The following is a 26,251-nucleotide window of genomic DNA, read 5'->3' as shown; positions in this document are numbered from 1 at the left end:
CCTCCAGGTGGGCGGTGGGCCCCTGTGCACCAGGGACCCTCCCCACAGGCCATGGGTCCCCTCACCCCTGTAGGACTTTTACCCTAAATTGTTGCGACCCAGCTTCAGCTGTGGCATTTCAGACCTCAAAAGTAATAACATTTTTTAAAAATTTTATTTATTTATTTTTAATGTTTATTTATTTATTTTATTATTTTTTTTTAATTTTTTTTTTTTTAACGTTTATTTATTTTGGAGACAGAGAGAGACAGAGCATGAACCGGGGAGGGTCAGAGAGAGAGGGAGACACAGAATCCGAAACAGGCTCCAGGCTCTGAGCTGTCAGCACAGAGCCCGACGCGGGGCCTGAACTCACAGACCACGAGATCATGACCCGAGCCGAAGTCAGCCGCTTAACCGACTGAGCCACCCAGGCGCCCCAATGTTTATTTATTTTTGAGAGAGAAAGAGAGCACGAGCAGGAGAGGGGCAGAGATACAGAGGGAGACACAGAATCCGAAGCAGGCTTCAGGCTCCGAGCAGTCAGCACAGAGCCTGAGGCAGGTCTCGAACCCACGAACCACGAGATCATGACCTGAGCTGAAGTCTGAGGCTTAACCGAATGAGCCACCCAGGTGCCCCAAGAGTAATAACAATTTAAATGACACAAACTGGTAATGAATAAAGCAGTAAGGAGCTATAAGTGTTTTTTAATACAGGACTTTTCATGCCTGCACAACCAGCATATGCAAAATCCAGCTGAGGAGGATGAAGGGAAGGGTCTTCGGCTTTTACTGTCTTTTGTTCTTACATTTGGTTTGTCAGAGTCAATGGGATCCACTTACTTGTGAAGTTAATTTCCTAACCATCTGCTACCCTTCAGCCTAACTTGCAACGTGAGCTATTCCTGTTTAAACTGTGCGTGCAGTCAACAGCAAGGAAATCATAAGTGTTTGTATGACTCAGACAGTCAATCAAAGGAAGTGATTAGTATTTGGGGTGAAGGGAAGCTAATTAAATATGTGCCTAATCATGTATATATGAGAGCAAAGTACTATAATGAAATTGTCATTTTGAGTGGTACAAGTCAGCATGATGATTAAAAACAAAAGTCATGAATAAATAAGATATTTATTAACTACAGGGGGACTGCAAGATCCAAGTAGTCAGAAAGTTGTACTCAGCCTGGTTATATGCAGACTCTATGACTTTGTGTTCAAGGGTCTTAAATGTTCAGTGCAAGCTATATCTAATTACACTATGAACTAGATCTATGATTTCTAGCAGTTTTCCAAATGATAGGAGAAAGTAATTATCAAGAATGCACCTTTGTGGAGGGGGAAAGAAAAAAACCCAAACTCTATTAGAGGAAATAAAAGACATGGGAAGAATGTCAAGTTATTTTAGTACAAGCAGGTTTCTGAACACTTGATTAACAGAGGGTGTCAGAAATCTTTTTTCTTTTTCTGTATGCCTCCATTGTACTTCAAATTAGCAAAGAGTATTGCCTTTATCAAGGCCAAGATTTGCATGTTGCAAAGAGACGAAAAGTAGTAAGTAGATCATCTTTAATGATGATTCTTGGCACAGTTAGAGCCGGAAGGAGCAAGGGGTAAGTCAGTCTGCGTACACGAAGTGCCCCGGGCCCACCCCTCAGATGTGTGCACGTTTTAGGCCTCTGGTCGGGGGCGCCGAGGGATTGAAGGATAAGACAGTACAATCTGCTGGGAGGGGACTGTGAGATCCTCAATCACAGGTCAGTTCAAGGTGAATTTCAGATGGAATCCTACAGTTTAATCGTCACATCTGGGGTGTGTTCTCTGTCCATTCTTCTTCCTTGTAAAGGAAAATCTGTGCTCACATGGTGTCTCAGTCAGCTTGGGCAGTGGCGCAAACACCATGGCCAGGCGGCCTAAACAGCAGACATTTCTTTCTCTCCATCCTGGAGCCTGGAAGGCTGAGATCAGCGTGTCAGCAGGCTTGATTCTTTCCGAGGCCTCTCTCCTGGCATGTAGACACCATCCTCTCCCCATGTCTGCACGTGCTTGTCCCTCTCTGTGTGTCTGTGTCCTGATCTCTTCTGTTTATAAGGACACAAGTCACGTTGGATGATGGCTACCTTAATGACCTCATTTTACTCTAAAATATAAAGGCCGTCTGTGCATACACACTCTCATTCTGGGGCACTGGGGATCGGAACTCTATCATATGAATTTTGGGAGCCCTGAGCACAGAGTGTTATGGCAGCAGTTGGCTTCTGGACGGGAGACCCTAGAGAAGCCTTGTCAGAAGTGAGTCCATGGCTCAGCAACTCTGCCAGGTGAGTCCCGCTCCAGAGGGCACAGATTCCACCCAGTTCCTAACCACCGCGTGGCGTGCCGTGGTTACTGAGGGCAATGGGGATCTGGTGGTCAGCTTCTACTTCCAACAAGCAAGATGTTGACACATTTAAAATGAAATTTTAATTTCATAATTTCATGCTGCAGTTTAAAATGTTCAGCAGTAAGGGGCACCTGGGTGGCTCAGTCGGGTAAGCGTCCCACTCAATATCAGCTCAGGTCACGATCTTGCGGTCATGAGTTCGAGCCCCTAGTTGGGCTCACTGCTGAACGTGAAGCCTGTTTGGGATTCTCTGTCTCCCACTCTCTCCTCTCTTTCTGCCCCTCCCCGGCATATGCTCTCTTTCTCTCTCTCAAAATAAATAGGTAAACTTAAAAAAAATTATAAAATGTTTAGCAATAACGAAATCACTCTGTGGATGAGGTACTAATGCTACTAATGCCTCTCAGTAAAAAGCACAGTGTGTTTCCTGCAACATGAGAACGGCTGGCATGTTTTGGTAAACCCCGCGGAAGGCAGCGGGAGAGAACCATCGCCTGTGGTGCACGCAGAACCAGTGTCTCGCTGGCCACGACTCGGCCAGTCACCCTGCCTGCCCCGTGCTTCTCTACTGAGCACTCCAAGCAGAGCAGGCGTGGATGGGCCAAGGCCCAGGGTAAGAAAACCGGCCTGCCTCTTGGTTCACGGGAGCGCCCAGCGCTCCTGCCTGAACACGGAGGGCCGCACACTTTCCGGGGAGGTGGGAGATGACGCACCAGAGGATGCACAGCCCATGATCCCAGAGCGTCCCTCCTGTAGCTGGTGGCCAGAGACGTGCAGAGCCGTCATCACACGGGGAGGGCTTTGGGGGCTGTGATTCTCCAAGTGTATCCTCAGACCAGCAGGGTCAGCATCCCCAGCGAGAGGGTTGGAAATGCAGATTCCTGGGCCCCACCCGGATCTGCTGAGCCACGACCTCCGAGTGTGTAGCCCAGAAACCAGCGTCTGAACAGGCGGTCTAGGTAAGGCTGCCAGGCACGGTGAATAAAATAAAGGCACACAGTTAAATTTGAATTTTAGAGAAACCCGATTTTTGCATGGGACATGCTTATACTAAAAATGATTCATTGTTTCTCTGAAATACAGATTTAACTGGGCTTCTGCCTTTCCTCTGGCAGCTCCAACCCCAGGAGATTCCGATGCTAAAGTTTGGGAATCACTGGTATAGAGATTTGCCCTGATCTGGCACTTTCCATGATGAACTTCAACAGGTTTTCATTAGATTCCTCCTGACTTTTATCTTTCTCTGCTCCTTTTGTAACTAATGACTCCGTGTTCTACCGACTTCTTTTCCTGAATCTGGGTCTAGCTTATCCAAGCCAAGCAGACACCCAGAATGTGGTCGTATTTTTCGTTTTCACCACAAGGGACTTGGAATGTAGTCATTACTGGGGAGAAGGACGTGACCCCAGCAGCCACGCCAGGCGGAACTGCCCTTGGCTCCTTCTCATCTCTGTCCTTACGCTTACAGGTTGCATTAAGATTTGTTCTGATATTTGCACGGTTACCCGACAGCCTTACCGTTTGCTCCCACTGTAGATTCGAGGGCCTCCCCCGACCCCACCTCCTCCCCCACAGGCTTCTCCAGAGAGAGCAGGAACATCAGGCGCATGGTCCTCTCCCAGATCATTCTTGTCGAAACCCACCAGTCCATGAAACAGCATGTTTCGGGAATACGGGAATGGCGGCCAAGCATCATACACTCACCCCCTTTATGTCCAAGTGACATTCGTGGTCACGGAGGTATGAAGCTCTTGGAGGAGCTGATGTGAACCTTGGAAGACATGAACCACACACAGGGCTGCACTGATCCGTCCTGGCCCTCACGTGGGAGTGGGGTCAGAGGTCCGAGAACGGGGCCATGAGGCATATTTGTAGAACTCTGGAAGGCAGACACATCACAGTTACTGACCACATAGCTTTGTTTCAGACAGCTGAAGAGCCTTCTGTCCCCACATTTGTCGCCCTGGGTACCTGTCCCTCTTCCCTTCATGTCTGATTCTCTGTTCTCTCCCTCGTTTCCTCTGCCTTTTGCTCCTCAGTTTGGTCAGGGATGGTTTTTAAATGTCACCCTCCCCCCCCCCCCCCGCCCAAACTGCATGGACCTACTACATGCTGTTTGTGGCTAACCAGAAAGGGGTTAGACTGTGCACCCTCTGATCAGCACACCTGCCCACATCCACAAGTGCGTTCGTAAGACCCTCAGAAGTCATGTCCTTGTTCTGCATCTGGCTCGTGCCTCCACACGTGCATGTTACTAGGTCACAGCCATTAAATATAGAGGAAAAGAGAACTCCATGTTTTTTTTTCCTAAGTGTTTATTTATTTTTGAGAGCGAGTGAGCACACATGTGGGGGAGGGGCAGAGAGGAGAGAGTCCCAAGCAGGTTCCATGCTGTTAATGCAGAGCCCAACATGGGGCTTGAATCCATGAACTGTGAGATCGTGACCTGAGCCAAAGTTGGATGCTTAACCGACTGAGCCACCCAGGCACCCCAAGAGAACACCATTCTTAAAAATCATTGTAGATGGAGCTCTTGTTTTGATTCTGGGTTGGACACTGAGCTGTATGGAGCTATTGATAGTTAAAAAGGCAAATCCTTTAATACAGCACATGTTGTTGTTTATGACAGACAGTAACTGACCAACCAGGGCTGGTTGAATGCAGGGTGTTTGTCGGCTGAGGGCCTAGGAAGGTCATATGATAATATTTGGCAAATGCGTTCAAGAAACGGAGGTAAATATGTCACTCTTGGTGGTGACACATGTGATTACAGACAGAAAGTTGCAGCCCCCAACGTTGATGGAAGCTTTTTAACATTGGGTTTTCTTTTCCTCGAGCAGATTTGCCCAATGATTCAGTATAGCAAGAAAACAGTGCATTTTATACTTAGGAAGAGGGCACGTGGTAGTCAAGACATAGGCTGTTCACATGTTTCTATCGGGTGGGTTTGAACTGCGGCAGTGAGGTCGGGACAGCTTAGGCTGGTGACTGCCTGTGTGGCCTTAGTATCGACCGGAGTTGTAGTCACAAAAGATCATTCCAGGATCTGAACAACTGAGATTTCAGCCCTGTTGCCAACTAGGGGGCGATGTCCCTGTCATGACACGGACACTCGATGATCCCCGCTCTGGGGTCCTTCTCACATAGTCGACGCCATCGCCGTGCGCTGATTTCCACCACGTAGATTCAGCATCTGGACAAACAGGCGGACCTCTCCAGTGTGGCTGCAGATGGGGTGTGGGTGCGCAGAGCCAGGAGGGGCGGCCGGTGAGGTTGGCAAGGCAGGACAGACAGCACAGGCGGGGCTGCTGGGGCTTGATTCCAAGCAGTAACTCCAGTCATTTACAGGGTTTTCATGTCATAGTTTTTAATGCATTGATGACTGATGGCAGGAGTTCTCAATTATTCACGAGATGGTTCCCGTAACTCCTGCTCAAGTTCCCCAAAACAGTCATGTGGGAATTAACTTCCAAATATTATTATGCTTTAAAATCATATTACCTCAGAGTGGATGTGTGGTTGGAAAAAGAATATGTCACCTGCCTTCTGCCTGACTGGCGTTCTGTGCTTGCCCTGGGGGCTGTAAACGCCCGTCTGGGCCCCCACCTCCCGGAGCCCCCTGATCCTGCCCCAGCTCCGGCCCTGGGCCAGTCGGGAGCACATGCACGCCGAGACCCGGGCCATGGAAACGTCCCAGGAGGACATCTGCAAAGACCTCTGTGTCGGCCACTGTGTTCAGATGAGTTGGCTGAGGAAAGCTGTGTTAGCTGAGGTTCTCCAGAGAAACAGAAACAACACTGCGCTTATACGTAAAACGACAGGGAGTGAGGTGAAGAGGGAGAGAGAGAGTGGAAGAGATGTATTTGAGGAATTGGCTGGCAGGTCTAAGATCTGTGGGGCAGTGGCAGGCTGGAGACCCGGGGAAGACTGCTGCAATCTTGAGTCTGAAGGCAGAACTCCCTCTTCCTTGGGGAACCTTAGTCTTTAAGACCTAAAACTGATCAGACGAGGCCCACCCACATTATGGAGGGCCATCTACTTTGAAGTCTGCTAGTTTTATTTATTTATTTATTTAATTTGTTGTTATTATTTTATTTTAGAGAGAGAGAGTGTGAGCAGGGGAGAGGGAGAATGGCAGAAGGAGAAAGAGAGAGAGAGAGAGAGAGAGAGAGAGAGAGAGAGGAGAGAATTTCAAGCAGGCTCCATACTCAGCACAGAGTCCTACTCAGGGCTCAATCCCACAACCCTGGGATCATGACCTGAACCAAAATCAAGAGTCAGACACTCGACTGAGCCACCTAGGCTCCCCTGTACCAGAATTAATGCAAAATTTTCCAGGAACTTCTACAGTGTTTTCTTTGGACCCAACTTGTGAGCAGTTGCCATTCAGCACTTAGAATAGAGCACAAACGACTGCCGTTTGGCTGCCACAAAAGGCACACGGCTTCGGAATGGGAGCCCAGGGGCGCCTGGGGGGCTCAATCAGTTAAGCGTCCGACTTCAGCTCAGGTCATGATCTCACAGCCCGTGAGTTCGAGCCCCACGTTGGGCTCTGTGCTGACAGCTCACAGCCTGGAGCCTGCTTCAGATCCTGTGTCTCCCTCTCTCTCTGCCCCTCCCCTGCTTGCACTCGGTCTCTCTTTCTCTCAAAACTAAACATAAAAAAAAAAAAAAAAAAAAAAAAGAATGGGAGCCCAAAGCCCAGGGTGTACTGGGAACCTCCTCAAGGATTACAAAGTGGCTGGTTCAGAGGCCTTGAAGAGAAATCTCCAGAAAGGGGGTGTGAACGAGGCCCACCTGCTGGTGTCTGTGGGGTCTGCAGTCACCTGGGGCCTCTCCTGTCAGGAGCCCAGCGGGTTTTCTCAGAGGCTTCCGTTTCTAGCTCCCTTCACAAAGTGCATCTCGAGGCAGCATGATGAGCAGGAAGTGTGGCAAGTGGATGAGAGCTGCTGTGCGCTCCCCGCACCCTCCCCAACCGTGAGCCTGCTCCTTGAGCTCTCCCGGGGGGCCGGGGCCTCTCCTGGCCACGGGATGAGGTGGCCAGCTGGGTGCCAAGGGGACCAGACACCTTGCAAGAGCGCCTCCCCGGAGAGTAGGCTTCTCTGCAGTGACAGAGAAAACAAGAGGACACTAACCTGCTGTCTGTGGCAGTTCCCGTGGCCTTCCCACATCCCCCCGCCCCCCTTGCTGTGACTAGAGCCCCAGGTGAGGGCTTCCCTCAGCTCCTTAGTGGGTTCGAACCCTACATCAGGCTCTGTGCTGACAGCTCGGAGCCTGAAGCCTGTTTCGGATTGTGTGTCTCCCTCTCTCTGCCCCTTCTCTGCTAACACTCTGTCTCTGTCTCTCTATCAAAAAAATAAACATTGAAAAAAAGTTTTTAAAAAATCCCTAAGGGGCCCCTGGGTGGCTCACTCGGTTGAGCGTCCAATTTTGGCTCAGGTCATGATCTCACGGTCCGTGGGTTTGACCCCCGCGTCGGACTCTGTGCTGACAGCTCGGAGCCTGGAACCTGCTTCGAAATCTGTGTCTCCCCCTCTCTCTGACCCTCCCCCGTTCATGATCTGTCTCTCTCTCACAAAAATAAATAGACATTAAAAAATTTTTTAAAAAGAAATGAATTTCTCTTGTGAAGAAAATTTATTCGACCCACAGAAACTCCTGACTTCAGTTTCATCTTCTTCCATTAAATTCCAGAAAACTTAGTTTGACTTCACTTAAAAATTGCACGCATAATGTTTTTTTTAATGTTTATTTATTATGAGAGAGAGAGAGAAACAGAGAGAGAGAGAGAGAGAGAGTGTGAGCAGGGGAGGGGCAGAGAGAGAGGGAGACACAGGATCTGAAGCAGGATCCAGGCTCCGAGCCATCAGCACAGAGCCCGACGCGGGGCTCGAACTCACGAACCGCGAGATCACGACCTGAGCTGAAATCGGACGCTTAACCAACGGAGCCACCCAGGCGCCCCTACATGTATAATATAATGCCATGTTTGTAATTCTTTCCCCATCCTTTGGTTTACCTTTTGGCACATGTAGAAAGTTACTCTCTAGGTGCTGCCTAGTGTTGCTTTGAGCTGATTGGAGTCAGGATGATATTTACATTCTTTGTTTTTTTTTTTTTTTTTTTCTGTATCACTTTTTTAAATAACAAGAATCAGTTATTGTTTGGAAAAAATAATGTTTTAAAAAGCATATTCTCATGGGGCACCTGGGTGGCTCAGTCGGTTGAGCATTTGACTTTGGCTCAGGTCATGATCTCACGGTTCATGAATTCTAGCCCCACGTTGGTCTCTGTGCTGACAGTTGAGACTGGAACCTGCTTTGGATTCTGTGTCTCCCTCTCTCTGTGCCCCTCCCCTGCTCGTGCTCTGTCTCTCAAAAATAACCCTTGAAAAAAAAAATTAAAAATAAATAAATAAATAAATAAATAAATAAATAAAAAGCATACTCTCAAAAATGTAACAACGTGCAAAAACAGGGATCACAAAGCTGTGTATCATGACATTGTATAGGAGAAGGGCTGGGAAAGAGTACCTCAAAAGGTCCCTAGTGATTTGTGAGAATTGAGATTACACAGTTTTTTTTTCCATAGCTTTTTTTGATATGTTAAATATTTAACATTAATATGTATTATTTCTCTGTATTACTCGGGGTTCTCCAGAGAAACAGGGTCAACAGGATATACAAATAGAGATTTATTATAAGGATTTGGCTCATGTGACTCCGGAGGCTGAGAAGTCCCCAGATCTGTGATTGGCACACTGGAGGCCCAGGAGCTGATGGTGCTGGTGCCCATCTGAGTCCACATCTGAAGGCAGAAGACTGTGTCCAGCTGGAAGATGGGCAGAGAGACGGCATTCTCCCTTCCTTGGCCCTGTGCTCTACTCGGGGCTCGGTCGACTAGATGCCCTCAGTGGGGAAGGCACTCTGCCTTATTAGTCTGTTGATTTAAATGTTTATCTCACCCAGAAAATGCCCAGAATCACGTTTAACCAAATATCTGGACACTCCAGTGGAATTGACAGATAAAATTAACTATCACACTCCTTATAATGAAAAAATAATAATTATTAAGGCCATTGAAGGCAGAGACGCAGGGTGATCTTTCAAAAGGAGCGTCCATTGGCTGCTTACTGGCTCGGTTCTGCACATGGTGCGGGCCTGTGGAGACCTTCCCCAGGACATCAGCAAATACTCTGAATGACCTCGCTCCTTTGTGCCGCACGGAGGGTATTGGGCATCGTAGGTGATGAGGGAGAGAGCTTTGGGCCCCCAGGAGCCACTGCTTTAATGACCGTAGCTCTGTTCACGGCGCATCCTGTGAACCCAGTTACTATGCCCGAATCTCACTCCTCCCCACCACAGCTGCATTCTTCTTTACAGACGGGGAAGGTGAAGGGCAGAGAGGCCACGTGACCCATCCAACACCACACAGCAGGCAAAGGACGGGGGATTTGAACCCAAGAGGCAAGTACGGATCGGCTGACCTCTTGCTCCCAGGTTGGCAGCTCCATTCCTCTGTTTCCCTTGGGTGCCAGGCAAGGGCAGGTGGACTTTTTTTTTTTTTTTTTAATCAGGGCATCTTTATTGCAACACGTATATCATCGCAATGCATTATATATATACTTGAAGGGCTTAAAATCTTACTTCCCAGCTCATTAACATAAAATTGACACTGAAGGCCCAGAAATTTGAGTTTAAGGTGTGACCCGTGGAGGAATGATTTACATATCCTGGGGCCACTGTCTTACGGAAGGGCTGCCTTTAAAGAGTATTCCAGGGGGGCGCCTGGGTGGCTCGGTTGGTTAAATGTCCCACTTTGGCTCAGGTCATGATCTCACAGTTCGTGAGTTCAAGCCCCACGTTGGGCTCTATGCTGACAGCTCGGAGCCTGGAGCCTGCTTCGGATTCTGTGTCTCCCTCTCTCTCTGCTCCTCTCCTGCTCGCATTCTGTCTCTCCCTCTCAAAAAAAAAAAATAAATAAATAAACATTAAAAAAAATAAAATAAAATAAAGAGTATTCCAGGGTGTCTCATCTTCTAGGACACTGCTGAGGAAGGCTATCTTAGGCACAATTCACATTTTTGCACGTTTCCTGAAACCAAATCATTTTATTAGATTTTGTAACACTACTGCTTTCTTTTATACGGGGTCCCTTGGGGATTCCCCATGTTTGGAATTAAATTCAAGCCATCTATCTTTTCTCACCAGATGCCTTGCCTTCGGGTCTGGTCTCGGTAATATTTCGAGGACCACAGACACCTGGGTTGAGCGGGACACATTTTAAACAGTGCAGCAACATGGCTTTCGTTTTCCTGAGACTAGATACTTGTTATTCAGCCAATACAATTCCAGATTCCTAGACAGATGGAAAAGTCAATATTTTTCGTGAACACATCCTAACTCCTAGACTGCTTCTTCCTGAGTCTGTGTGTGAAGCTGGCCGTACACACACCTGCAGATGCTGTACTTTTTTTTTTTTTTTTTTTTTTAAAGTGCTGTACTTTTTACGACAACTTGCCTCCTGGAAAGGGCCCACTGTCCTGGTGGAAAACTTGCTTGTGACAAATGTTTTAGTTTTGAATTTTGGTGCTGAGAATTAATGGGTCACAATAAATATATGAGGGGATTCTTTGTGGTTTTTTCCTCAAGGCAAGTTTTCCTTTTGATATTATGAATTACTTAAAACATCAAGCACACACATGGACAAGCGTGTGTGCGCACAGGGCAGTAAGAATAGGATGCATCATCTTCTTCCTTTTTTTAGTGTTTATTTTTAAGAGAGAGAGAGACAGAGCACCAGCAGGGCAGGGGCAGAGAGAGAAGGAGACACAGAATCCGAAGCAGGCTCCAGGCTCTGAGCCGTCAGCACAGAGCCTGACGCGGGGCTCAAACCCACGAACTGTGAGATCATGACCTGAGCTGAAGTCGTATGCTTCACTGACTGAGCCACCCAGGCACCTCTGTGATATAGAATTTTCAGCATCTTTTCTGCCACAAAAGTACCAACTATTATTTAGTCCAGGAATTGTGGGAAATTTCCTAAAGGCAGAAATTTAACCATTACTGTTTTTAGTTTCTCGGTGGTTACTTCCAAATTCCAAATTATATTGGGGAGCTGGGTGGCTCAGTGGTTAAGTGTCTGACTTAGGCTCAGGTCATAATCTCGCCCTTCATGAGTTCGAGCCTTGTGTCAGGCTCTGTGCTGACAGCTCAGAAGCTGGAACCTGCTTTGGATTCTGAATCTCCCTCTCTCTCTGCCCCTCCCCTGCTTGTGCTCTGTCTCTCTCTCTCTCTCTCTCTCTCTCAGAAATGAATAAACATTAAAAAAAATTTTTAAACAAAATTTCAAATTATAAAGTTTCTCCATTTTTCGACCTTGATTTGTTTTGTGATGACCTTCTGTTATGGAAGATGGAGGTTTAGCTAACATGTACTCCTCTCTCCTTCCTCTGGATTATTTTAGGTACATTATCATAGTCAGTGCTCTTATAGGTTCATATTTAGCTTTAAGCGGTTGCTTGAACTTGAATTTCTTATTGGATCAACTTTAGATGGTAGGAATTGCTGAGACAAGCACGTCTCCAAACCCTGCCTTTCCCTCCATCTTTCTCCTGGCCTTGTGTGTCCCACATTCTTCCAAATAGCATTTATTTTTTTAGTGATAGATTTTTTTGCCCCATTTTTAGCAGCTGGTATGGTTTACATACCATAAAACTCACCCACTTCCAGGGTACAACTCACTGATGTTTATAAATCTATAGCTGTGTAAGATCCACTAGCTCTGTTCCAGAACATTCTCAACATAAGTATGCACTTATTTTTATACTGTCAAAGTAAATGTCATTGAGTTTGGTCCCCTGGCCATATATGAATTTTCTGGGTTTCATCTAGAAGTCAGGTCAATACACCACGTATAGCCATGATTACGACAGTATAGGGACGGGCCCGGTGCAGACTCATGACTGTTTACTTAATTCACCCAACAATAAATCATTACTGAGAATCCACTTGTGTCAGGTGCTGTTTTAAACACCAGCAACAAGGGGCGCCTGGGTGGCTCAGTCTGTTGAGCGTCCGACTTCAGCTCAGGTCACGATCTCACGGTCCGTGAGTTCGAGCCCTGCGTCGGGCTCTGGGCTGATGGCTCAGAGCCTGGAGTCTGCTTCCGATTCTGTGTCTCCCTCTCTCTCTGCCCCTCCCCTGTTCATGCTCTGTCTCTCTCTGTCTCAAAAACAAATAAATGTTAAAAAAAAAATTAAAAAAAATAAAAAAATAAAAAAATAAACACCAGCAACAAGATGGCGAGCACAGTGCACCTGGTGCCTGCCTGCATGATGCTTAAACTCTGGAAAAGCCATTGACACCATAAAGTACCGACCCACACATATGCATATCCATTGGCTTCCACCAGCGAATGGTGGCTTCAAACCACAACCACCTGATTATCATACATCTGATTACTGCGTCATCTGGACTGGCCATCCAGTCTGGGCCAGCTTGTTTGGTCCCTGTATGTGTGGTCAGTTGGAGGGTAGTGTGGAAGCCGGCTGATGCAGGATGGCCTCCTGTCACACAGGGTCTCTTTCACCACATTCTGTTGGTCAAAGCAGCCATGAGCAAAGGGGGAACGTAGACCACCCCGCTGAAAGGGGGATCCTGGGTAGGAAGATTACCCGACCTGAAGCAGCCATGCTGGGAGAAAACTCAAGCCTCACAGAGAAGCCACGTGCAAGAGCTCCAGGCCTGGGTGAGCCTGCCTTTGGGTCATCCCAGGTTAGGTGCCGGATAAGTTAGGAAAGAAGCCTCCGTCGTTTCGGTCCTCTTAGCTGGGGATTCCAGACTCCAGGGAGCAATCAAACCATCCTGTCGGGGTCTGGCTAAATTCCTGAGTGCAGAATCCAAGGGGCATAATAGAGAGGATGCTGTTTTATCACAGTAAGTTTCGCAGCAATCCATAACTGGGTCAAGGAGAAAGATGGGGGAAGTACTGGGGTAACTCGCGGAGAAGATGGTGCATGTTTGCAATGTTGGTCCTTTCAGTTACAATTGTTTCCACGGGATGTCGAGAATGAATGTGAGAAATCAGGAGCCCATGCTGTGCTTTGCATTAAGTGACACGTGATTTGCATATTATCCGAAGTTGTGAATGGAGTGACTCTGCCCAGCTTGTGCTGAGTGGAAATGGTGGCCATGGAGCAAGCGTGGGGTACGCTGTCCCAGAGCAGTGGGTGTCCAAGGCCAATGGGCCTGGTCTGCCTTGGAGAGGACAATCATACTGGTTTCTAGATCAGAAAGCTCTGAGCTCAGGATAAAGAAAAGAGTCTTTTACGGGAAACTGTAGAACTTGATGTTTTTTTGTTTTTGTTTTTTTTTCTGGAATATTTATTCTTTGTTTGTTTTTCTAAATGAGTAAAGAAAAATTCTAAAGAATATTCATTGGATTTAATTTTGTTCTTTGGAAATCCAGGGATGAGCTTCTAGGGGAATGAAAGGTACATGCCTGAAAGGGCTTTTCTCTTGTTAAAAAATGTGATTAGAGGATTACCCAGAATGCTGTGTTTTGCATTTTCCCTGTGGCTTTCATTACAGCTGCTCCTTCCTCAGCAGGCTCCATAATTATACAAATGTCTTAGCCTTTCAAGTGTTCCATTATTCATTTGTGACTCACCGGGAGCACCTACGGCCCGTTCAGCTGCAGAGCCAGCTTGCTCAGTGCACTGGCTGTACATTCGTTTTTGACTTGGGTCTTTTGTGTTTCCGGGAAAGATGAAATGGAAGATAGCATTTATGTCGTGGTTCTCCTCGCTTACACATGGGGCCTTATTCTTTATCGCTCACATGCGTGAGCCTCCAGACTGCTCAATCCTTGGTTCCCTGGTTGCACTGGCTTGCAAATTGTAGACACTCTCACTGAAGCAATCTTGTCTACTTGAAATTTCTCATTTACTGTCGTTGCTTTGGGGGCAACCACTTCCCAGCCTCTGAGTCTCTTTGCCCACAGCACCACCTACGTCTTCTACTTATCGTATCCTACACGTTTCAGCAAAGCCATCTCAGAATCCTCATTTCCCACCATAAATGTTGCTTAGATAGAACTAAAATAGGTTAGACAGAACTTTTGGCTGTGTGCCCTTGGTGACATGCATAAGCGGGAATGAATAAAAATGATAGATTTTTTGACAAACAGCAGTTAGTAACAACTTTTAAGTGGTGAATTAATCATCGGGTCATTTAATTGTCATGTAGAAGAGTTCAGAAATTGGAATGTCTATGAGGGTAAGCAGACACATGTGTGTGGACGGCCTGGGGTGCATAAGACATCTACAGTTACACAGCATCTCATTAAAGTAAAGAAAACTCTACACATGCAGTTGGATGAAATAGTACAGAGACATCTTGAGCACCCATCACCCAATTTCCCTGGGGGGTAACATCATCCAAAAGTACAGGACAATGTTAGCCAGGACATTGACATTGATAGTCAGGACATAGCGTTTGCATCACCACAAGACCCTCTTGGGTCCTCCCTGTCCTCCCCACCCCATCCCTAACCTGGGCAATCACTCCTCTTCACCAGTCTTTTCTCTGTCTCTATAGTTTTGACATTTTAAGAATGATATATAAATGGAATCATAAGGTATTATTAAAAAGAGAAAACAGGCCCAAAATGGAGTCACCAAACGAAGACTTAATACCTAACATAACAGGTTTCAGCCTCTCCCAGGGGTGTAATCTTTTTTTTTTTTTTTAAGTTTATTTATTTATTTGAGAGAGACAGAGACAACGCAAGTGAGGAAGGGGCAGAGAGAGAGGGGGAAAGAATCCCAAGCAGGGTCCATGCTATCAGCGCAGAGACTGACACGGGGCTCGAACTCCCAAAACCATAAGATCATGACCTGGGCCAAAACCAAGAGTTGGAAGCTTAACTGACTGAGCCACCCTGGCAGCCCCCAGGAGTGTAATCTTAACCAGTCAGTCTGGGATTACCTGGTCAGCACTAGTGAGGTCATCTGCCTGATAGACCCTCAGCCTTCCCCCAAAGGAAGGTGGCCTTGCCTAAAACAGTCCACTCTGCTAGTAACTTGTTTGTAAAAGTCTTCCATTTTGTACCCCGTCTGCCATGGATCTCCTTTGTATCTGCTCAATGGGATGCTGGTCAATTCATGAATCACTGAATAAAGCCAATAAGATCTTTAAAATTTACTCAGTTGTCTTTTAACAGTAACCTTTTGGGAATGGATGTTTTCCCGCTCAGAACTCCTTGTAATCTGTTGCATAAATAAATAGTTCTTTTGATTGCTGAGTATAATTTCATGGTATGGACCTCCCAGAGTCTGTGTGACTTGACACCCACCGAAGGACATTTGGTGTGTTTATACTTTTTGGCTGTTATGAATAAAGCTGCTCTGAACATTTACATAAAGAATTCTGTGTGGACATAAACCTGCATTTCTCTGGGATAAAGGTCCAAGGATTTGCTTGCTTGGGTCATGTGGGGATCGTGTGTTTAGTTACGTAAAAGCTCCCACACTTTTCCAGAGAGACTGCATAAATTCACATCCCCCCAGCATATACAAGTGATTCTCTGCATCTTTACCAGCATTTGGTGTCGGTGGTGTTTGTCCTTTCAGCCTCTCTGTTAGGTCTGTAGTGATAGCCCACATGGTATTAATTTGCATTTCCCTCATGATGAATGGTGTTGGGCTTATTCGTCGTCTTGCTTTCATCCTCAGGACGTGTCTGCTCGTGTCTTTTCCATTTTCTAATTACACCATGTTTCAACACATGAGACAGAGGAGTGCAGCACGTCCTGGATCCCAGAGAGCCTGCTACATAGATGACCATCTCACAGAAACTAAGAGCCGTGGCAACTCTTCCTGTTGAAGCATTTCACAGTGTCCCAAGGCACTCACTTTAATAATCGCTGACATACAGCCAGCGAGAAAGTAGTTTTCTTTGTCAACAGAAGGTGGACTCTGAAATCTGGGGTCAGGATCCCTTGTAGCCAAGAACCAGAAGAAGCATCTGCCCTGGCCAAGATGTCCCCATGTCTCCCGTGCTGTAAACGGGCAGGGAAGCAGCTGGAAGGTGCAAGGGGCAGAGGGAGGAGGGCGGGGAGGGCAGCACCTAGAACCCCAGGTTTCTTCTCTTCCTTCTTGGCACTAAAATTTTCACTTCAATCCACAGTGGCTGCTCAAGCAAGATTTCGCTGGCTTCGGCCCCAAATCTGTAATTTCAGCAAGGGTCCAGGTCATTTGTCTCCTTCTATTTGGGAAACAGTGCCTTCTAGTGCTCCTGCGTGTCACTTACTCGTCTGTCACAGGGCGGATTCCCAGGGAGATGGGCTACCTGGTCTCTTGCCAGCGTGACTTAGTGCCATTTAGCACACGTGCTATGGTCCTCTGTGTCCACGGTTAGTGGCAGCCACCAAGTCCATCAGCCACCTCTTCTGAAGATGCTCTGTTGAACTACTGATGGGCATTCACAGAAGACAGGACCTGTGTGTATTGTTAGTTGTACACGGCCCATCTGTCCCACAGCATCTAACGTTCTGCTTCCTACTTCCTTTCCAGTGTACACATATTTTATGAGCACAAATTCTCGGGGGCGGGGGGGGAGGGACATAATGCAGGCTTTGTTTATTAATACTAGAAATTATAAGTTTCCAAAAAAGTAATTCTAAAATAATTCATGCAAGATATTCCCAAATATCCTAATCAGGAATCCTTCTGCCCTGCACCTTAGGAAAAGAGTCTCAAAAGAAAGAGGAATGGTTTCTCCAAATCCTAACTGGCCAAAAGCACCAATAAAACCCACTTCCCCTGGATTAATGCTATGCTGTGGTCCATTTCGATCAGTTGCAATCATGTCCACTTAGCAAAAATCTCAATAAAATTGTCTATGTCAATTACATGTTAAAACAACAACATTTTGGTATATTGGGTTAAATAGAATACAGTATTAAACAAAAAAATTTTAAGTTTATGTATTTATTTTGAGAGAGAAAAAGTGAGTGGGGGAGGGGAGGAGAGAGGTCGGGGGAGAAAGAAAATCCCAAGCAGGCTCCACGTTGTCAGCGCAGAACCCGATATGGGGCTCAATCCCATGTGAAATCATGACCTGAGCCGAAATCAAGAGTTGGCTGCTTAACCCACTGAGCCCCCCCCAGGTGTCTCTACAGTATTAAAACTAAGCCCACCTGTTTCTTTTTAGTTTCATAATGTAGTAACTAGAAAATCTAGAATTACGTCTGTGATTTGTTCCTCTTCTGCTCGATGTGGGGTGCTCCTCACTTAGCTCTCTGCCAGAGGTCACCTCCGCCTGACTCCTGGGTTTTCCTACCTGCCAGATTTCTGTTCACAGCTCTGGCCTTATACGACTTCATGTTTGTCATTTTTTGTCTCTTCCCCTAAAGTTAAAGCGTGGGGAAGGCAAGGACTGAGACTGGCCTGTGGGCCCCCCACCCCCCAGACGCCCAATGAACATTCGTTGAGTGCATACAACTCGACCAGACAAAGCTGCAGTCAAGTTCATGATCCAAGGCTATATTTGTAAACAGTTGAACAGATAAGCTCTGGAATGCACATTTTGTTTTCCTTCCTTTTTTCAAATCTCATGGTTTCACAGTCCTTCCAAGGCTTGTAGCTCTGACCCAGGCCCTCAGGGCTAATGATCTGCCTAAACCTATCTCCTTTTTTTTCCCTTTATTTTTAAATGTTTATTTATTTTTAAGGGGGTGGGAGACAGAACTCAAGCTGGGGAGGGGCAGAGAGAGAGGGAGACACAGAATCCGAAGCGGGTTTCAGGCTCTGAGCTGTCAGCACAGAGCCCAGTGCAGTGCTCGAACCCATGAACCGTGAGATCATGATCTCAGCCCAAGTCTGAGGCTTAACCACCTGAGCTGAAGTCGGATGCTTAACTGACTGAGCCATCCAGGTACCCCTATTTATTTTTATTTTTTAAGTTTTTAATGTTAACTGATTTTTGAAAGAGAGAGAGAGAGAGAATGAATGAGAGGGAGAGGGACAGAGAGAGAGAGAGACACAGAATCCGAAGCAGGCTCCAGGTTCTGAGCTGTCAGCACAGAGCCAGATGCAGGGCTCGAACTCATGAATCACGAGATCATGACCTGAGCTGGAGTCAGACACTTAACTGACTCAGCCACCCAGGTGCCCCCAAACTTAATTTCCTAATAAACTTTCAACTTTACACATTTAGAGTTGAGACATCTGTAGTTTGTCAATTGGGCACATTTTAGGAGAACTAAATGTATAATAAAATCATTTTGAAAGAACCATATCTGGAAGAACTGTTTTGTACCAATGTTGAGTATTAAAAATTCAGTGGGTGGAAATAAAAGCTTTTTAGACAAATACAAGGTGAGGAGAGTTCCAGAAACTATGGTCATTATTTAAAATAAGTTCCTTATTTCTGGTATGATTACTGATCCTGAAGCTTATCTTGATGAACTCACGAATCCATACTTTGTGTATATACTCGCTCAGGCAGAATAGTTTGCAATACTGTTACTGGCGACTTGAAATAAATTAAACTATGATTTAGATAATTTACAATAAAATAAGTGACAGTGTTTTTCAAGGGGAATGAGGGCCTCTGTGTATTACTAAATCCTCCCTCCGGGATATGTAGTTCTGAAGGAGAGGCTTGTGCTAAGGGTGACCCAGAAAACAAAACATGTAGGAACTTTCTTCCTTGGAGAAAATGGTTTCTGATGGAAAATGATATACAGGGAGGATCTTTGGGGTATTGATGGAGGGCTGATTCTGAATTTTCTGTCAATTTCATCAGTGTTAAAGTCTCAGCCCCTCTCTGATGCCAAAGAAGGTGAGTGCAGACAGTGCTCTCCTAGGAACTGGCTCCCTGGTAGGGCCTCTACTCCAGGATGGCATCTATAGTTAAACTCAAGTTAACCAAACTCTCAAGAGACTGATGTATAAACCAAAACGCCAGTTTATTACTGTCCCAGTGAGTAAGGGACAGAAGTTCAGTTCTTCTCTTCAACACATTCTCCCTTCGGTACTGGAAGCCAGTTATTCTTAGGAGACTGTTTTGGGTAGCAAACAAATGCATGTAAGATGCTCGGCTGGCATCTTGCCAGGTGGCAAGCAGCCTTAGGACGCAACTCTGAACCAGAAGCTGAGAGCCCTGCCCTGCGGAGGCTGATGCGTACGTCATTCCTGTGCCGGGCCCTCAAGTGCCTGCTGGCAGGACAGCCTCACTCCGTATGTGGTTGGAACTTGGGCAGGTTCTGACTTTGTTGGCCCTCCGTCTACAGTTCTTTTTTTCAACGTTTTTTTTTTTATTTTTTTATTTTTGGGACAGAGAGAGACAGAGCATGAACGGGGGAGGGGCAGAGAGAGAGGGAGACACAGAATCGGAAACAGGCTCCAGGCTCCGAGCCATCAGCCCGGAGCCTGACGCGGGGCTCGAACTCACGGACTGCGAGATCGTGACCTGGCTGAAGTCGGACGCTTAACCGACGGCGCCACCCAGGCGCCCCAATCCGTCTACAGTTCTGGTAGTTATTTCTCGTTGCCTAATCCTGGCTCTTCAGACAGGATGCAACATACATGTGATTTCAGCGTCCCTGAGTGACAATCACCTTTGAGCCCAAGCCATCTGCTTCTCCTCCACGGGATTTATGCCGTTTGGACACACCTGGACATTCCCGAATGCCTACAGCTACGCGGTTACAGGTGATGGGTTAGGGTGGTTACAATGGCACTTTTAGGAGACCTCATCTCTAAGTTGTGTGGACAATTTATCTTACGTAGCTATATCTTTACTTTTTGTATCATGGAAGCTAACTGTCATCAGGGAATCTCCCAGTTTATTCTCGGTATACTGCTGATCTTTCTGCAGTTGTCTTTTGGGGACATAATAGTATCAGTTTAAAAATAAATCCTCAGAGGGAATGTCTGTATTGAGCCGGGGCTAAATCAGGGAGGGGACAAGAGTGGGCACGGGGAGAAAGAGGAAGCCCATCATGGATGCACCTCGCTGTGTGCACCTGGCCGTCGGCACACTTGGTAAAGTAGATCACACACCACGGGAAACGTTTCCGTTCCCATCTGCGGAATGTCCGGGCCTGTTGCAAGTTAAGCTTATGCCCAGAGGGTGGGTCAGGCAGGGTGAAGCTTGCCGGCTTCCTGTGAGACCCGCACATCTCGGATTCCCACCAGCATCCTTGGCCTGACACTAAAATCTACCTTGGCTTATGGGCTTATTCTGGGGGATCACCTCCGCACCAAGTCTGGGTCTCCTGTCATCGGGACGGTACAATAGGTACCATCATTATTCAGTGGCCCGTTCATGTCTCTGAGGCCAAAAGAATTCAGTATCATTTCAAGTATTCCATCCATCTGCATCATCACGGATGCCCATTGTCTCTCAGGGACCCTTGTAAGAATATATCTTCCCTGGTGCTTTCCGTCAGCACCCGCAGGGCACATTTCCTTTCTATTACACTTACAAATTTTTTGAAGTTTATTTCTTTATTTGAGGGAGAGAGAGAGAGAGAGACAGAGAGAGAGAGAGAGAGAGAGAGAGACAGATGTGCGCGCAGGAGCAGGCGAGAGGCAGAGAGAGGGAGAGAAGGAGAGTCCCAAGCAGGCTCTGCACAGTCAGCACAGAGACTGACGTGGGGCTCAAACTCACGAACTGCGAAATCATGTCCTGAGCTGAAATCAAGAGCGGGATGCTTAAGCGACTGAGCCATCCAGGTGCCCCTACACTTACAATTTTTTTTTAATGATTATTTTTTTAATTTACATCCAAGTTAGTTAACATATAGTGTAATAACAGTTTCAGGAACAGAATTTAGTGATCCATCACTAAACACTAAACATCACATACAACACCCAGTGCTCATTGTCCTCCTTAGTGCCCATCCCCCCTTTAGCCAATCCCCTCCCCCAGCATCCCCTCCAGCAACCCTCAGTTTGTTCTCTTACACTTACAATTTTTACTTCAAGTATGCCTCCTATAGGTGGCAAAATGCAGGATTTTTTTTTTTTTTTAATACTGGCAATGGTTTGCCCTTTCTTCCCTTCTCTTCCTCCTTCCCTCCCTTCCTTCCTTCCTTTCCTCCTCCTTTCTCTCCTTCTTCCTTCCTTCCTTCTGCCCTCCCTCCCTCCTTCTCTCCCTTCCTTCCTTTCTTCCCTCCTTCTTCCTTCCTTCCTTCAGCCCTTCTTCCCTGCCTCCCTCCTTCTTTCACAGCAGAGTTCTGCTGATCTGGACTGGCTCACACAACAGCCTGTCTCCACTCACTGTGACTCTGTGCCACTGATACATTGCTTGCTTTCTGCCCTCCTGGCTTCTTTTGCAGAGTGTGAGCGGGTCACATGGCTCTCGCTGACCCACTGGTGACTTTCTTCAAGGGGTTCGGGGTAAAGAAATGCCAAACTCCCTGCCACATTCCTGGAGGAAGCCCATGCACTGTTGGAAACCCTTACTGTGACCCGCATCATTTACTTAGACTAGCGGAGGTCAGGAAAGTCTGGTCTGGAGAAGTGCCTGTCAGACCAGTGGTGATGATCGCCTCTGTCTCTAGTTCAGCAGGTGCCACTCTGAGAAGGGAGCACACTCCACTCGGGGCCCTGGCGACACAGCTTTGCCAGGGTGTGCAGCTTTGGCCAGCCAGAAGAAATAGAAAATGCATCGTCTTCACCAAATCACTGCACTCTGACTCATTCCCTCAGCTTGCCTTTGGATCTCCAGTGGCACTACTTTGAAATGGATTCTAGAACGAGTGCGGCATGGAGGATGTCGTCAGGCGCAGATGGGGACCAGGTTGTCTCTGCATCCGTCCCTCACCCCACTCCCTGCCCGGGCCGCTCAGATGCACCCAGAATGCCTTACCTCCAAAATCAGCTCAGAAGAAGCGTATCTTTCTTCCAAATGTCAGCTGGAAGCTTGTGGACACAGCCTGGCTCGGACGAAGACCACTCACAGTGCGCGTGAGGGCAAGATTGCTCTTCATTCCGAGCACCCTGGAAAGGGAAACGTGACTTGTCAAAATCAAGCTCCTTGAATTTAATGGCCATAAATTTCAAGTAATTAAGAACCTGACAAAAACAGACAATTATGCTTCAAAATAATTAATTTTATAATTTTTGTTTCCAGGAAATTGACTGCTGTTGGGATGCCTCGTGAATTTTGTCACCGTTGAACAAAAATAGCTTCCCTCTGTCAATGCCAGTTAATACCACCCTGTAAGAGAAAATCTCACCACCATCACATGAGTGTTTATGACAAGACATTTTGATAGATTTGCATCACTCTTGTAAAAAATGAGGTGGCAGAAACCAAGCTGTTGTTGGGATTCCATGGAGAACAGAGTCTGAAGGGAGATTTGCCGGTGAGATCTTTTAAGGTACCCTCTGGGGAGACACCTTTTAGGGGAGTGAGGGTAGAGCTGGCTGTGATGCTGGTGCAGCAGCAGCCTCAGTGAGCCCAGTTCTGACAGGGATGGCCTTTCTGAGACGACATGCCATGAGGTAAGGGATCTGGGGCTTGCACCTTCCAGGGAGGGGTGGTGGTGACCTCAGATGGGGAAGTGTCCTTTGCAGAGGGCAGTTCCTGAGGAGGGACCTGTCTGGGAGCTGTGGACAGCAGGGAGGTACTCTCAGCAGCTGGGGAGTGATGGCCAGATTGGGAGGGAGATTGGGCGGTACAACAGCGTCCACCAAAGCAGTTATTAAATTGCTTATTTTCTCTTCTTGAATATGGATAGTCATATGGAAAGGGAAGGCGGGAAACCCTGGGACAAGGAGGTCCACGCAGGGTTCTGGCAGAGCCCATCTTCCCGGTGAGGACTTCTGGGTGGCTCAGTGGGTTAAGCATCTGACTTCGGCTCAAGTCATGATCTCACTGTTCACGGGCTCGAATCCCATGTCAGGCTCCGTGCTGACAGCTCGGAACCTGGAGCCTGCTTTGGATTCTGTGTCTCCCGCTTTCTCTGTTCCTCCCCCACTCACACTCTCAAAATGAATAAACATTAAAAAAAATTTTTTTTACAGAGAAAAATGTTTATTCAGGTCCTTTGCTCATTTTTTAATTGGATTTTTTTCTACTGGGTTGTATGGTTCTTCATATATTTTGTATATTAAATCCTTGTATGATTTGCAACTATTTTCTCCCATTCAGTAGGTTGCCTTTTCATTTTGTTGACAGTTTCCTTTGCTGTGCCAAAGATCTGTAGTTTGCTATAATCCCACTCTTTAAAAAATTTTGCTTTTGTTACCTTTGTTTTTGGTGTCATGAAGGAAAAAATTTTAATTAAGAACAAAACAGACACAAACTATGAGAGACTCTTAAAGACAGAGAACAAACTGAGGGTTGATGGGGAGGGAGGAGAGTCGGGGGGGATGGATGGGGGATAGGTACTAAGGAGGGCACTTGTTGAGATGAGCACTGGGTGTTGTATGTAAGTGATGAATCACTGAATTCTACTCCTGAAACCAGTTATCACACTGTCTGTCAACTAAATGGAATTTCTTTTTTTTTTTTTAAATGTTTATTTATTTTTGAGACAGAGAGAGACACAACATGAGCAGGGAAGGGGCAGAGAGAGAGGGAGACACAGAATGGGAAGCAGGCTCCAGGCTCTGAGCTGTCAGCACAGAGCCCGACGCGGGGCTTAAACTCACGAACTGTGAGATCATGACCTGAGCCGAAGTCGGACGCTTAACCGACTGAGCCACCCAGGCGCCCCAACTAAATGGAATTTAAATAAAAATTTGAAAAAAAAAAAAAAAAGAACAAAACAGATTCATTTCAAAAAGTGAATCACTATTAACGTTTGTCTTTTCTCTTTAGGTCAACAGCAAAAATATATTGGTCTTTCAAACCCTTTAATGTGCTGAATAAATCCCATAAAATAACAGAATTTAATCAATGCCTCTAATTTTTTTTAATGGTCATCATTTATATTACTTTACACACAAGGAATAACTTTAATTCTAAATTCTTATAATATTCAAGCCCGTTGCTCAATGTACGAATATCTTATAAGAAACTGTATTTCTTACTTTTTCCTAACACTTAGCTGAAGTGATGTCAGTAAATACTGTTTTCTCTAAACGCGCATGCCCCCCATTAAATTTATGGGAGAACTTTCTAGAAGCTGACATCTGTTACCCCAGACAACACAACCCTGAAGTTGTTGCATCTCCTGTCCCAGGCCCCGCCTCTCTGTTGTCCTGTATCCTTGTCTGGGCTCGCCTCTGGGAGAAATTCCTCCAACACTGACCTTTTAAATTAAGAAAATAATAGGGAGCCAAAGGCTCTGTCTGTGAAGCTTGGGGACTCATGGAAGAGTGGGAGCTCCACGCTCAGGCAGCACAATGGTCCAGGTTCACCAAGACTCGGGCGTTGCTCTGAGAATCAGGCCACCTCCTTTCTCTAGAGCAGGGTGGCCACGTGCCCGCCTCCTGCGACCTGGGTGGTGAGCCCATGGACGGGCCTGGAAAGGCCTGGGTGCACAGAGAGCTCATGACCAACCCATCAGGTCATCATTTTTCCGCCCAGGCAGCTCCTGCCATGCCGGAGGGCTGGAGCTACTGATTTTCCTTCTGGAGAAGCCAGAATCCAGACGTTTTTAATGTGAACATCTCTCAAATTTTACACGTTAGAACTATTTACATTTTCTTTGAAAGCACGGTGTGGGCCAAAAAAAAAAAGCCTGAGGCTACTTTTGTGCCTCAGGCTTCAACATACGCGCTCCTGGTAGCCTCTGGTTGGCAGTGTAGTGGACACGGCACAGAAGGAAGGGCGCCCCGCCCGGGCGGCACCACCCACCCGCCAGACGCGGGACAGGCGCGGAACCCTGGCGGGCTGGAAAAATGACAGAGAGGGACACCAGCCGTGGTACTGGGCACACTCCTCACGGGATGGGCTTCTTCACGTGGCTTCAGAGAAACAGGTGATTCAGGCAGAGGAGTGGTTCGTACAACCCCAACCTGTGCAAGTGTAAATCAGGGAAGGTCCGTGAGGCCCCTTCGTCGAACAACTGCTTCCGCGGGCTTGCACAGGCCTCAGAGGTTCCTGTTGCGGGTTCCACGGGGACAGGAGAAAGCAGGCAAGCAGGCGGATGGCCTCCTGTTTGCATGTGTGCAAAGTATTTTCACCATCATTCCCGGGCTCGGGTGACGAAACTTTTACCAACAGAGAGCCTCCCAGACGGGGACGCTCACCGACAGGGACCCTCGCGGAGGGGACCCCTCTCCCCGCGTGGGCGTCTGGAGCCTCGAGGGCCCGCCCGGCAACCTCACTTCCGGTCCGGGGCCCGCGGGCGGCCAGGCGCGGGGAATGTCGGGAGGCGGCAAACAAGACTCGGTGAAGAATGGACTCTCCTCCCCTCGCACCCCCAACACCTACCCTTTCTCAGCGCTTCCACCGATCGGAAACCTCCGAACTGCTCGAAGTGTAACCTGTTACAGTGTCCGACAAAACGTCGGGCTGGGGCCGGCGGCCTTTCGTCCTCATCCCCCCCCCCCCCCCCCCCGAGAAATGTGCCTGCTGGTCAAGCCCACGGCGGGCGCCGCGGAAGCTCCGATTGCCCGTCCGGGCAGCGCTGACGCCGGGCGAGATTTCCCTGGGTGAGAGTCGCACGCTTGGCCCGTCGGGAAACGAGCGCGTTCGTGCTTAATTGCCACCCAAGTGCCTTCAGCTCTTTTACTCCCGGAAGGACAGCGCGAAGATCCTCCGATGAGACGAACTCTTGCACGCCGCCTTGCTGTGAAGACTTGTGTTACATGCACTTGGGGAGCCTCCCTTTACAAGGGCATTCGGCATAACGGGGCACTTGCCACTGAAGCTAACGTATGAGCCCGGCTCTGGGACGCAGTCTGCCAGCTGGGTCGTCC

At 47.3% G+C, this 26,251-nt stretch overlaps 1 long non-coding RNA gene across 1 annotated transcript; it reads right to left on the bottom strand.

Annotated features, from left to right (window-relative positions):
- Window positions 1-1,530: 1,530 nt before the first annotated feature.
- On the bottom strand, window positions 1,531-25,877 carry LOC131492189 (uncharacterized). Its single transcript, XR_009251924.1, has 3 exons — window positions 25,764-25,877; window positions 22,245-22,375; window positions 1,531-4,240 (listed from the first exon to the last, which is right to left on the bottom strand). It is a non-coding gene; the product is annotated as an uncharacterized LOC131492189 (long non-coding RNA).
- Between the last annotated feature and the right edge of the window lie 374 nt (window positions 25,878-26,251).

This window comes from Neofelis nebulosa, chromosome 12 (assembly GCF_028018385.1).
Source record: "Neofelis nebulosa isolate mNeoNeb1 chromosome 12, mNeoNeb1.pri, whole genome shotgun sequence".
Lineage (NCBI taxonomy): Eukaryota > Metazoa > Chordata > Mammalia > Carnivora > Felidae > Neofelis > Neofelis nebulosa.
The sequence above is the reverse complement of the archived record's forward strand: the minus strand, read 5'-3'. Positions and strand labels throughout refer to the sequence as shown.